Source organism: Caloenas nicobarica, chromosome 30, assembly GCF_036013445.1.
Source record: "Caloenas nicobarica isolate bCalNic1 chromosome 30, bCalNic1.hap1, whole genome shotgun sequence".
Lineage (NCBI taxonomy): Eukaryota > Metazoa > Chordata > Aves > Columbiformes > Columbidae > Caloenas > Caloenas nicobarica.
Window position 1 is genome coordinate 894,796 of NC_088274.1, and position 12,783 is coordinate 907,578.

The window sequence follows — 12,783 nt, forward strand, 5'->3', positions numbered from 1 at the left end:
AGTCTATGGGGAGTCAGGGGACCCAGGACAGCCAATGGCATTTGAGGAGGCGGGGCAAGTCATGTGATTGATATGTAACCAGCCAATCCAGCTTTGAGGCCTGCAGGAAAGGTGGCGAGAGCTGACCGAGCTGGGCAGTGTTCAGGGGCGGGCCGTGCTGGCTGCACCAATCACAGCTGGCAGGAGTGCAGCACATGATGATTGACAAGCGACCTGACCCATCACCTGATAGGAGGAGTCAGGGACCAATCCCAACGAGCCAATTACAGGAAACATCACCTCAGGGGAGGAGACTGACAGCCCTCCCGCCCAATGGCGGCGCAGCCCAGGCTGAGGAGGCGGCGGCTCTGCGGGCGGCCAGGCTGAGCTTTGCCGTGGCGCCCGTGGAGCTGCCCCAAGGCTGAGCAGCCCCCGGCCCAGCCCTGGGGCCCTTTTTCCTGCAACTGGGGCCCTGGGGATGTTGTTGCTGCATCTGGCTCAGGTGTGCGTGGGCTGCTCTGGCCTTGTTCTCCTGGGCGGGGGGAAATGGTACCGAAAAGTCGGCAAAAAGGTTCTTTAACACGGTTTGGGAAGTGGTAAAAGCAGCACTTTAGTTACAGCGCCGGACACTCGCAAGATTGCTGCTCTGATCGAGCGTGCGTGTGATTCTCACTTCTTGGTATTTCTTACATACACCTCTTGCATATTCATTTGTTTCTCCTGCTTAGTTAATGCATCAAACATAAATTATTTCCATAACCCCGCCATAACTTTGCTGAAGTCCATCCTTGGTACTCGAGAGTCTTCATCAGGGTCTCTGGTGTCCCCGGTTTCTCCCCAGCTGCTGCCCCCCCGGTGTTGGCTTCTTGACCTGATTGCTTGATTGTGCATTTTCCCCTCTTGCTGTCTTTTTGTCCTTTTTTTTCTTTCCTTTCTGTTCTGTTCCCGGTCCCATCTTTTCTCACCGTATCCCCCTGTCCAGCTGCTGCCCCTTCTTTCCTCTCTCTCTTGCTCTGTTTTTCCTCTCTCCATCTCTCTGTCCCACTGCCCACCACAGTTGTTTATTCCTTCAGTGCTGTCCCGCCCCCTGTTCCTTTGCCCTTTCTCTGTCACTCCATCCCAGTCCCGGTGTATTTTTAATTTGTTTTTTCATCTCAGTCCTGAACCATTACTACATTTTTCTTCTTCCACCCCTTTGTCCTGCTCCCTGCCCCTGTCTTTGTCTCTCCTTCCCTTTGTTCTGCTGCCCATCTCATTTTCCCTTCCTGCTCCAGCTCTCTGTCCTGCTCCCTGCCCCTCTCATTCCCTCTCTGTTTCTCTGCCCTTCTGCCTGTCTGTCCCCCGCTCTGTTTTGCTGTCCTGCTCCCTCTGTAGTTTTTCCACTCTCTCTGTCACTCTCTCCTGCTCCCTGTCACTTTCATTTCTCACTCCATCTCTGTCCTGCAGCCCAAAGCTGCTTTTTGGTCTCCATCTCTGCCCTGCTGCCCAGCCCAGGCCTTTTTACCTCTATCTGTGCCCTGCCGCCTGTCTCTGCTTTTTGTCTTTCCCTTTGTGCTGCCTCCCTGACCCTTTTTTCTCTGTCTGTGTTGCCCTGTCCTCCTCCCTGTCTTTCTGTTTCTCTGAACATCCTTGTCCTGCTCCCTTTCCTTCTCTGTTTGTCTCCCTGTCCCATGTCCCTCTTCATCTCTTTTTTTCTCTTCTGTCTTTCTCCCTGTTCCTGCTGATTGTTTCTCCATGTATATCCTGTTCCCTGCCCCTTTTATCCTCTCACTGTCCCTCTGTCCTGCTGCCTGTCCCCATCTTTTCTCTCTTTATTCTTGCCCCGCTGCCTGTCCCATTGCTTCTGGCAATCGACCCCTGTCCAGCTGGCTCTGCCTTTTATTTTTTGTCTCTTCCTCTTTGCTGCTTCTCAGCCCTCCTTTCCTCTTCCTCCAGCTCACTGTGGGTTTTCTCCCTTTATCAGTCTCTTCATCCCCATCTGACCTTTGCTTTCTTTCTCAGTCGCTTTGTTCTGCTCTCTCTCCTTCCTTTTCTCCATCTGTACATCCCCCTCCCTGTCCCTGTCTTTCTCTACCCAACTTTCCTTCTTCTCCTTCCCATCCCCTTGTCCCTCTGTCCTGCTCCTCCACCCTCCTCTTTCTTCCTCCCTGTCTCATTGTGGCTCCTCGTCCCTATTTCTCTTGATCTCTCCATCTCTCCAGCCTTTTCCCTGTGTGTTTCTTTCTCTCTGGGCTCCTCTCTCTTCTCTCTTGTCTGATTTGTATCTTTCTAGTCCCCTGTCCTTCTCCCCAGCAGCTCCAACTGAATGACCAGGTGTCGCTGTGCTCTGGTATTTGCTGAGCACTGCCCTGGGGAAGATCTGTGTCTGTAGGGCTGGGGATCATTTAGGAGCTGGTCTCCTCCTGCAGACGGCAGAGCCGGGTGTAGTTGTTGAGTGGCTGGTATAATGGGCTCCATAAAATAAGAACAAGAATCTTGCTTTTTTGTGGTGTTTTTTTTTTTTTTCTCACACCATCTGAACTTCAGTAAGCAAGAGGAAGAGTGGTTGACAGAGTCTGTTTTCTGAGAGTAACATGTTCCTGTACCTTTCCAATCTTTCTATGGTGAAGGATTTCTGCCCTTGCAGAGAGGACTGCAAAACCCGCTGCTGTCAGGTTGGACTTTGCCTCCCAATGCGGCGCAGCCTCTTCCATTGTAACATCACCCACTGCCGCTGATGTCACAAAGCAGCATCAGCGCTGAGGTCGGCACAGCAGGGTATAAAAGCAGGGGTCTCCCTGCGCCTTTGTCACTCTCGATCTTGAGGGAACTGAGATCGCAGAGCTTTTGGTTCACTCGTGAGCGAGTCAGATGCTTGTTACCTGCACCTCAGCAGGTACCAAGAGGCAGACGGAAAAGGTTGAAGGTCTGAACGGGTATGTTTGAAAAATCCTCCTCCCCTTTGCCCAGGTGTGTTTTCCACCTCATCAGCTGGGGTGGGTGGAGGGTGGACAGGAGAGGAACACGAGGGCAGCCTGAGAGCTCGGTCTGGAGCTGGTGGAAGGCAGCAGCCGCCTTTCAGCCTCTTCATGACCACAGGGGCAAGGCCCAGAAAGCCTTTGATCTCTGCAGAATGAGGGACAGGTCTATTTTGGATCACATGGAGGGAGTCCCAAGCAGTGGCCCCGATACAGCCTGCCGTAGGGGCACAGGCTGAACCTTCTCTTGAGAGGGTGGAGAACAGGATCAGCACAAGTGCCCATCGGGTGGTGGGCAGGAGAAACAGCGTTCATCATGTGCCTTCCATTTCCAAAGAATACCTGTCCACCCCATCAGATGTGAACTGTGGCCACAGCTCTTGTTGCAACTCCTGCTCTTAGTCCAGAGTCAATCTTGAGCCCTTTGTCCCTAACGAAACAATCGCTGCCATGACAAATCCCCCACTGGTGCAGCTGGTGACAACCCCAGCAGTGACTCAAGCTGGTGCAGGACCAAGCCAACGCACACGCCAGGAACGCCAGGCTCAAGGGCTGCAGTCCCTGCTGCTGCTCTCCAGTCTGCTGCTGATCTGCACGGGAACCGCCAGCTTCACCAGCCTTTTCCTCCTTGTTGCTCTGCAGGAAGATGAAGGCAGTGAAGGCAACACTCCTGGTGCTGCTTCTCGGCCTGTTCTCTCTCGGTGAGTCTCTGCAGAGCTCCGACCTGAGGACGGTGCTTTAGGATGAACTCAGGGCTCCATCCTGTCCTGGTCCGCTTCCCCCGCTGTGACCAGAGGAGCTCAGCTGAGAGCAGAAAGCCCCTGACAGAGCTGTGCCAGTCCCTGCTCCAGCGGGACGGGTGTGGGGGTGAGGAAGGGGTGACTTGCCTTCCCCAGGGGGGCTAAGCCAGTTCTCTTCAGCCGAGGGAGAGGCCGTGGCTGAGCTCTCCTGCCCCAGGGGGATGAAAATCTTCTGCAGGACAAGGAGCACAGTCCAGGGCAGGGAACATCCATCTCTCGTGGAGCCCATACGCCATGATGGCCACTGTCAAAGACAATAAGAGGAGAGACAACTACGGCACTTGGGAGAGACACAGAAAGGGGAGAGGGCAGCCCGAGGCAAAACCCAGCCTTAGACCAAGTTCTAAGCTCCAGTGTGTGTCTGACAGGTGTTTTCCACGTGGGACAGCTTGGCACCTTAATGCTCTGGAGCACTGTGGCGGAGCTAGGACACCTGAGCGAAACCAAATCCCTGCCAGACCAGCTCGGAAAGCTCCAGGAACAGCTTTATAATCTGCGCTGGAGCACAAAGGATGTGGCTGAGCGGGCTCTCCATGAAGGCGTGAAGCAGGGAAGGCTCCCAGGCTTTACCGGACGGGTAAGGGCACAAGGCAGAAGGATCTCCTCAGGGGTTTTATCCTCCCTCCGGCACGTATCCTACTCCATTCCCTGTCACAGCCAACAGGCTGGTGCTGCTGGAACAAGTGCTGTCATGGCCACGCTTCCTTGTCTCTCTGTGCTGCCTGGCCTGGGGCCTCTCCATGGGAAAAGCCCCTTCCCGCAGCTCCAGCATTCAGAGCACTGGAGTGAGCAGCCCCCCTTTCTGATCCCATCAAGCACAGCAGAGCAAACCTGGGAGGCTTCCAGGCAATTTAGTTGTTCCTTCCATCTGATATGGGCCTTGTCCCCATTCACCTTGGCTGGCCTTGCAGGGGAGCTGCTTGCCCCCTTCCTTTTCCTTCCAACAGGCGCTCTCCTTTGTGTTCCTTCCCAGGCGGTTCAGGAGATCATCAATGAAGCCCTGGAGAAGCTGGAAGAAATGCAGGTTCCAATGCCTGATTACGCCCTAAAATCAGCAGGTATTGTGACGCTGTACAAACAAACCAGTTCCAAAGCGCTTCCTGTCCAGATTGACAAGATGGCCATTGGAACGTGCCTACAAGTGCCCCCACTGACAGAGCCTGTAATGGGCCAGACCCCATGGGAAGCACAGAAAGCCTGGTTCACGTTCTTGTATTTTTCCACGGCCCCAGGACTCCCTGCTGTGTGTTCTAGAGGGGTCATTCCAGTAAGAAAGAGGGGAACCCACTGTAGGACATGGATGACAACTGAGAAGCTTTTTCAAGTCAACAGTGCAATATTGCTCCCAACACTGCCTGATGATTCTGCTCATGTTTGAATTTCCAGGGGCTGCTGTCATTCATTCAAGGACTTCTCCATCCCTCCGGAATGACAAAGCCAAAGTCTTCCTGTACTCCATGCCGGTGATGGATTACATGAGGTCCCCTGAGCTTGTTCTTGAGGTAGGAGCACCAAGAAGCAGTAAAACAGAGGTCAGGAGGATGAACCACACACGCTGCTCTAGAGTTGCCTTTCCCCCCGTCTTTGCTCCTCGAAGCTTCTTCTCCTGCCTCCTTCTCGCATGGACCTGCTCTCCTCCTGTGTCTCCCTGCTGAGTATTTCCTGTCCCAGAGTGCCCCAGGTTCTCGGTGGGAGCTTCTACCAGGCCAGGCTGCTCCTGCAGTCTGTGTCTGCCCAGTCGCTGTGCAAACTGTCAGCACGGCACAGAAGGAGAAGGGCAGAGGTGCCTGCAGAGCTCTGGGAGAGGGCCAGGGCAACCTTCTCCATGTCAATGTAGTTTCTTCTTCTTTGTTCAGCCAGAAAATCATCCTGGAAGCTGCTGGCCCTTCCCAGGAAGTCAAGGACAGGTCTTCATCAAGCTGTCTGTGCCAGTCATTCCCAGAGCAGTCAGCATGGACCATGTGTCGGGGACAGCGTTCCATGGAGAAAGTGTCTCTGGAGCTCCAAAGGACTTTGCTGTCTACGTAAGTGATTTCTATGGAGTGGGGGGCAGGGGGTTGCACAGCACTTCTACACAGGGGGTGAAGATGGTTCTGAGAGTGGAGTGGCCTGAAGGTTCCTCCTGGCTCTCAGAAGAAACAGGCTCCTTGGAGTCGCTCCCTTCCCATTGTATTCCTCTTTTATTCAATGGACCACTCTAAAGGAAGCTTCTGGGGCAAGAGGCTACTCCAGGAGCCATAGGGAAAAGGAGCTGGATAGTGCATGGTCCTAGACCTTCTTGGCTTCCAATGCCAGTGGCATTTGTAATCCTCAGGTTACCTCCCTCTCACTGGGAGCGTCTGCTCCTTTTCTGACCGGCAGCTTGGACTCGTTGAGTAGGCAAGTGTGGCGTGCTGCCCACCTGCAGCTTCTCGTCTTTTCCTTGTGCTCATGGTCCTTGGACTACGTAGCCGAAATAACACTGTACTTCACCGACTGAAGTTCAGTCTTGCCATGTTGCACCAGACGCTCTTGTTTTCTCTACCCCTGTCCTTCTGTAGGGCTTCAAGGAAGAACACGACGAGCAGGGAACATTCCTGGGACGGTTCACCTTCCTGGCACCACTGAATCCCAGTCAGACCTTCCAGCTGAAGGTATGGGGACAAAGAGGGGGAGAACTGTAGGAGAGGAGGAGAAATGCGGCTGGATGGGGAGAGGCTTCCCTGCCAAAGGGCTACAGGCAGCCCTGTCCTTGAACGTGTGCCACGCTGGCCTTTCTTCTGATTTAACTTCCTAGTGGCATATGGCTGGACTGCCAGTCTTCTTCTCTTTCATTTTGGGTTTAAACTTCAGCACTTAGAAGCGCCACAGTTGAAACTAGAATCAGCTTGACTGTCTGGACCCCAAGTGCATACAAGAGGCCACATCCCGTAGGATGCACGACTGCTGGTCTGCCAGTTAAAGACCAGAAATACTGGGCTTCCTGAGGATTCTGTTGGTGCTGGCAGTGAGCAGTGACAGGGAGGCCATTCTGTTTCCTTGGCTTTCTAGAGAAGGCAATGAGCTATTTTCCTGACACCACCACTGGGTCTTCTGACTGTGGAAGCCTGTGCCCCAAAGCAAGCGAGAACTTTCCAGTATATTTGCTGAGGCATCTGGGTGCTGCTTCTTCCTTTACTAGTTCTCATGGCCCAATGAGCTAGAGCAGGACAAGAACATCTTGCCCACGACAGGTCCAAAGCCCTCGCGGGGCAGCTGGAAGGAAGCTGTTGAACGAGGCCGTCGCTGCGGCACTTCTGTCAGTGGTCACGTACCAGAGAGGAAAAGGCAACTCATTTCTTCTTGTCGTTTCAGAACGAGCTCCCTGGGGTCGTGAATTACATCCAGCTGCAAGTGCTGAGCAACTGGGGCCACCCGGACCACACCTGCCTGTATCGGTTCAGGGTGCACGGTGATCCGCCCAAAGACGGGGGAGAGGTGCCAGTTTCATCTATCAATAAATTCCATTAATGTTCACCAAGTCGAGTTCCAGTCTGCTTTGCCTGTGATGCTGACTGGTCCTCCCTGAGCTAACTGCAGCTCCCCGTCCTTCTCTCAACCCATCAGCTTATGGGAGACTTCAGGAGTCCACAGCAAGATTTTCCTTATTAGGGAAAACAGGAAAACTCAGTCACAAATCTGCAGAAAGCCTGACATCCACATGCTTGCTGCCTCCACAGGAACATCAGCAAGGCCCTGCCTGTACACCAAAGATTAAATTAATGGAGAGTTTTCCTGTGCAGGAAGCAACTAAGGATCAATGGAACCATCTGTTGTTACCTGTTTTCACAAGAGGCAGATGCTGCTTCAGTGTCCATCTTTCAGTGTGTTGCCGATGTGAAAATGGAAGTGTGTTTTTTTCTAAGAAGGACACCTTAACTGGAAAGTTGGTTCATGCCTCATTTGCCTCTCTGTGCCTATAATCGAATTAATAGCTCAGGAACCGTTACAGAGTGATTAGCAAAGCAATCTCAGGACACTTCAGAGATCCCATAACCACATGAGTCTGTCTTACCATTTGACCCCGAGTTCCCCAATCCCAAGGCAGGAGCAGGCAGGGCAGTCGTTTCCTCGAGTCACACCAGGGAGGAGAGAGCAGCAACAGCGCTTGGCACCCAGGGCTGGCAACAGCAATTTGTGCTCTGAGCTGGGGCTTAGTCCATGTGCAAGCCCAGCACGGATGCAGATACCAAAGTGAGGGTGTCAGTTCATCCCCGCTGCCACACACACGCTGCACCTTCTCCCATCGCCTCCTCCCGATGAGCTGTTTTCCAGCCCCTTCCACCTCAGCCCAGCTCAGACACCTGCACTCTGCCCCAGGGCTGACTGGGGCTGGTGACCCTCGGGGCAGCAGCAGGAACCGCTCTGACCCTGGTTGTGGGGCTGTCCCTGGGCTGAGCCCTCGGGCCCAGGGCTGCTGAACTGGGCCATGGTGGGGTCCAGGGGTGCCGAGGTCGACAGGTCCCCCCAGCCTGTCTGTGCTGGAGACACCTGCTCCTGCAGCAGCCCTGGTCCTGGACCTGAACCTGCTCCATCCTCATCCAGAAGCACACGTTTGTTTGGCATTTTCTTAAAACTGAAGATCATTCAGGTAGAGGCAGAGCCTGTTCAGCAGTTTGAGTAGTTTGGGGACAGAGGCCAGTTGGGGGCCAGGGCCCTCAGGGGTGGGGGCTGTTTCTGCCCCGTGCCCTTGTCCTGGCGCTCACAGCTGGGAAGGGACTTTCCAAACTCCTGCTGGGAGGAGCCAGATGTGCCCACCCCCGGCACAGGCTCAGAGTCTGCTGCCAGCCTGCCTTCAGATCATCTCTCCATAGAATCATAGGATCGCTTTGGTTGGAAGAGAGCCTCAGGTTCATGGAGTCCAAACATAACCCAACTCTAGTACTAACCCATGTCCCTAATGACCTCCAGTCTAAACCTCCCCTGGCACAACTTGAGGCCATTTCCTCTTGTCCTCTCACTTGCTCCTTGGGAGAAGAGACCAACACCCTCCATGCTCCAACCTCCTTTCAGGCAGTTTTGGACAGCGATCAGGTCTCCCCTCAGCCTCCTGTTCTCCAGGCTGAACCCACCACTTCCCTCAACTGCTTTTCATCACACTTGTGCTCCGGCCCCTCAGCAGCTTTGTCGCCTCCTCTGCACTGTCTCTAGTGCCTCAATGTCCTTCTTCTGATGAGGGGCCAAAACTGAACACAGGTTTCAAGCTGTGGCCTCACCAGCACCGAGCACAGTGGCAAAAATAAAGTGTGGCGGATGTTCTCTCTTGACCACACTCCCTTCCCCACTAAGGAAAGGGAAAAGGAGGAAAAGGGAGAAAGACTTACAAGTTGGAAAGTTTTAAAAAATAAAACAACAAAAATGAAAACTTTCGTCATAATACTAATAATGAGACAAATAAGGCAAAATATACAAAACCAATATTGTATTTCCCAGAGAAGCCAAAATGCTGCCACAGGGGCTGGTGTCACAGCAGAGGCTGCAGGGAAGACATCAGGAAGTCCTGGACTGGACTCGGCAGTGCACAGGAACTGGGTTCAAGGATGCAAGGACTGGAACCAGGATCAGGGTTGCAGGCAGGACAACGGGTAGGCTCCTCTTGAGATGCTGGCCATGGACCAAGAGCCTGAGACCCTTGTGATCTCCCAGCTTTAAACTGTGCATGACGTGGATGGCATGGAACAACTCGGTTTTCAATTGGCGTCACTCGTTCTGTCCACCCCTCCCTGCAAGTACAACCCCCTCACTTATGCGACATAAGAGATTCATCAGTGATGTTGGCTGCTATGGCAAGAAAATATAGTCCTAGGCCTTTTCTGCATACCAGCCCTACTGTTAGCTCAGTAAAACTGTCAGTATTGGCCATTGTCAGCTCTGGAGCAGACGGTGTTTGAAAAACATGCATCCAACTGCAGAAATATGCAGTTACTTAGAAGAGCTTAAGCTGAAAGGAAAATTCACCAAAAGAGAATTAGTCTTGTTTTAACGAAAAGCAGGACAGCCCTCATCACAGTCTGCACCTTCCTCAGAGAGGCAGCAGAGGTGAGGGGCCAATGTCCTGTCTCGGGTGACCAGTGAGAACAGGACAGGTGGAAATGGAATGAGGCTGCATCAGGGAGGAAGTTCTTCACTGGAGGGTGGTCGGTCACTGGAACAGGCTCCCCAGGGAAGTGGTCACGGCTCCCAGCCTGTCAGAGGTCAAGGAGTGTCTGGACGATGCTCTTTGTCTTGTGGTTTAGTGTTATGTGGTTGTGCGAGCAGCAGGGAGCTGGACTCGTTGATCCTTATGGGGATCTTCTAATTCGAGATATTCTATGATTCTGTGATGTTCGAGCTCAAGAATAGTCCATCCCAGACCCATTTGTGTGTGTGTGTGTGTTTGTCTCTTTCTGGGCTAACTGGGGAGATGAGGAGATCTCTGGGAGGGATCTAAACCTTATGTGTGTCATATGGATGAATATTTTCCACTAGCACAGTCAAGAGTACAGAGAGACATGGCGGGGTTGGGGAGGTGAGGAGCAGGTTCTCCATACAGTGATGGACCTCAGGCAGACTGCTGCTCCTTCCTGTCCACACCTCCTCAGGGGACACTCTGCAGCAGTATCAATGGGAGAATTCTCCTGTCACTTCTTCTAAGTGCTCTTTCTGTACCTTCCTCCTTCACTCCACCCTTGAAACTTATCTAATTAAGTGTACAAGTGTTGAAAACCAGATGTACATGATGGAAGTGACAGGGCTCTATCAGTCTTGTGTGATAACTGCCAGTCCCAGGCAGATACCTCAGGTACCCTGGGGGCTCTGGAGGTTTGAACTGGGGGCTTATGGTCAGACCATGGAGCTCTGCCTGAAAACATGACAACTGCTCTCAGTTCTTCAAAAAACAAACAAACAAACAATACAAAACCACAACTTACTCATCAGCTAAAATGATTCAATATTTTAAATAAAATGTCCATGAATTTCTGTCCTGCCAAAATATGGATTTTTACAATATGTATGAATTGCAGGAGAAGACATATTGTAGTTACCCTGTGCTTGTATTTCCAGAGCTCTGTCTATGATACTGTGTATTTAATCCCCCTGAACATCCAGGTGTTTCTACCTGTCCTTAATCAACCCACCATGTCTCCAGTCGTCTCTTCAGAAGCCTATCTGGACATTTGCACTTTCCACTGTTCTCCAGAGGTTCTTCTCCTCTCACTCTTTGCTCATTCAGATCCCTCTCACCTCTCTCCCTGCTTTGAGCTTCAGGCAGGTAAAGCTGAATTGTCTTTCAGCCATTGCTCTCATACTCCCTGTAGGCAACTCTTCAGTTGTGGTGATGGACCTCACTGGAAGTTGCTTAAACTAACGATAGAGTACATTTTATTGTTCATTATGTTCTGTTGTGTTTTCTTTCTCATTATCTTTTTTGCTTTTGCCAATTAAAAAAGCCTCTTTGTGCCTATTTAAATCCAGATCTCTAAGGAAAGCATGAAGTAATTCATGGAGAGAAGCTGTAACAATCAGGTGCCAACTTGAGTGGAAAATCTGATGTAAAGAAAAGTGATGTAACTGCCAGGGGGCCAATGAGCAAAACAGGGAGGTTGGAGAGGTGAGGAGCAAGGATGTCCATCCCGTGTCTGGCCTCGAGGGACTGCTTTTCCCACCTGTCCAACTTCCTCATTCTAAATATCCTCTTTACCTGCCCCCCTGAAACTTCTCTAATTAGCTCTACGAGTCTTCAGTACCTGACGAAAATGATGGAAGAGACACAGCTTCTGAGGGCTTGGGGCCTTTTAATGAGCCCATGGTATATTTGAGGCTGAGTCCATGAACCTCAGGTACTGAGAAGAGACTCAACAAAGCTCTCAAGGAGCCAAAGGCAAAAGCAAACCCCAAAGTTCCTTGAAGCATTAATGGGCGCCACTGAGGGCTGTTCCTGACAAAGCCTCCCCAGAGGCTCGTTAGAGCAGATAATTGGAGGCTGTGATGGCAGGGAGGCCAAGGCCCTGTGCAGGTGGCTCTGATGCTGAGAAACCCCTTGGTTTGCTTTCTGAAGCAGAAAGGAGAAGCCATGACCTCCAGGCAATGGGGAGGGGGATCCTGTCCCTCACACACGGCTCAGGGCTCTTCCTGGGACCGTGGGATGTGGGTGTGCAAGGCCGAGGGAAGGACATGAGGTGACCTTGAGAAACTGTCTCTCTCAGAGGCATTCATGGAACCCCAAAGAATACCTGATGGCATTTCTGCTCACGTACATGATGTGGATGCTGTACTCTCCTCTGTACAAGGCAAACATGGACGGCTGACCTGCTCATTCACGAATAAACTTTCCAAGCTGATGTGACAGCCCAGGGCTGGAAATGGTAGTTGTGAGGGGCCAGCCCATGACGATGCCCTGGGGCAGCTTACTCAGGGTGTCCAGTGCACAGGGGCACAGCCCAGACCCTGCTCTGCTGGTCCTGCAGGTCTCTGGCAGGAGGCCTGGCTGTGAGAGGACACTGCTGTGTGCCCAGACCTGCAGGCCTACAGTTTTTAGCTTTTTCAATCTGTCAGCCACTGTAATGGGAATGTTCTTGAGAGAAACTTTGTAGGAAGACATAAACCTTCAGGCCCTGCCCTGAGGAGATCACCTTGTCATCTGGAAAGGCTGCTCTGAGGCCAGCTCTGTCACAGCAGTGCCCATTGCCTGTCCCTGCCTGCGCTCACAGGACTCACACACAGCAGGACGGTGACCAGGCTGCCAGAGCACTCAGGCCTCGCACCAACACAAGGGATGAGAAGGAGAGTGTGGGAGTGGAACGAGAACAGCTCTGGAAGGCCAAGCGCTGCTGCTCCCTGGCAGTGCTGCCAGGCTGGACTCTTTTCCCCTCCACCCATGCACACAGGAACTATCCCTGTAGCTCCAAAAAGGCGTTGGAGTTAGGATGTCAGCAGAAAAGTATTTGCTGAAGGGCTCTTTATTTTGCTTATACACAGAGAGCACCATTCCGCATTGACGCAGCCACTCAGTGAGAAAGGAAAAGCAGGCAGTGAATTGCAGAGGGAAT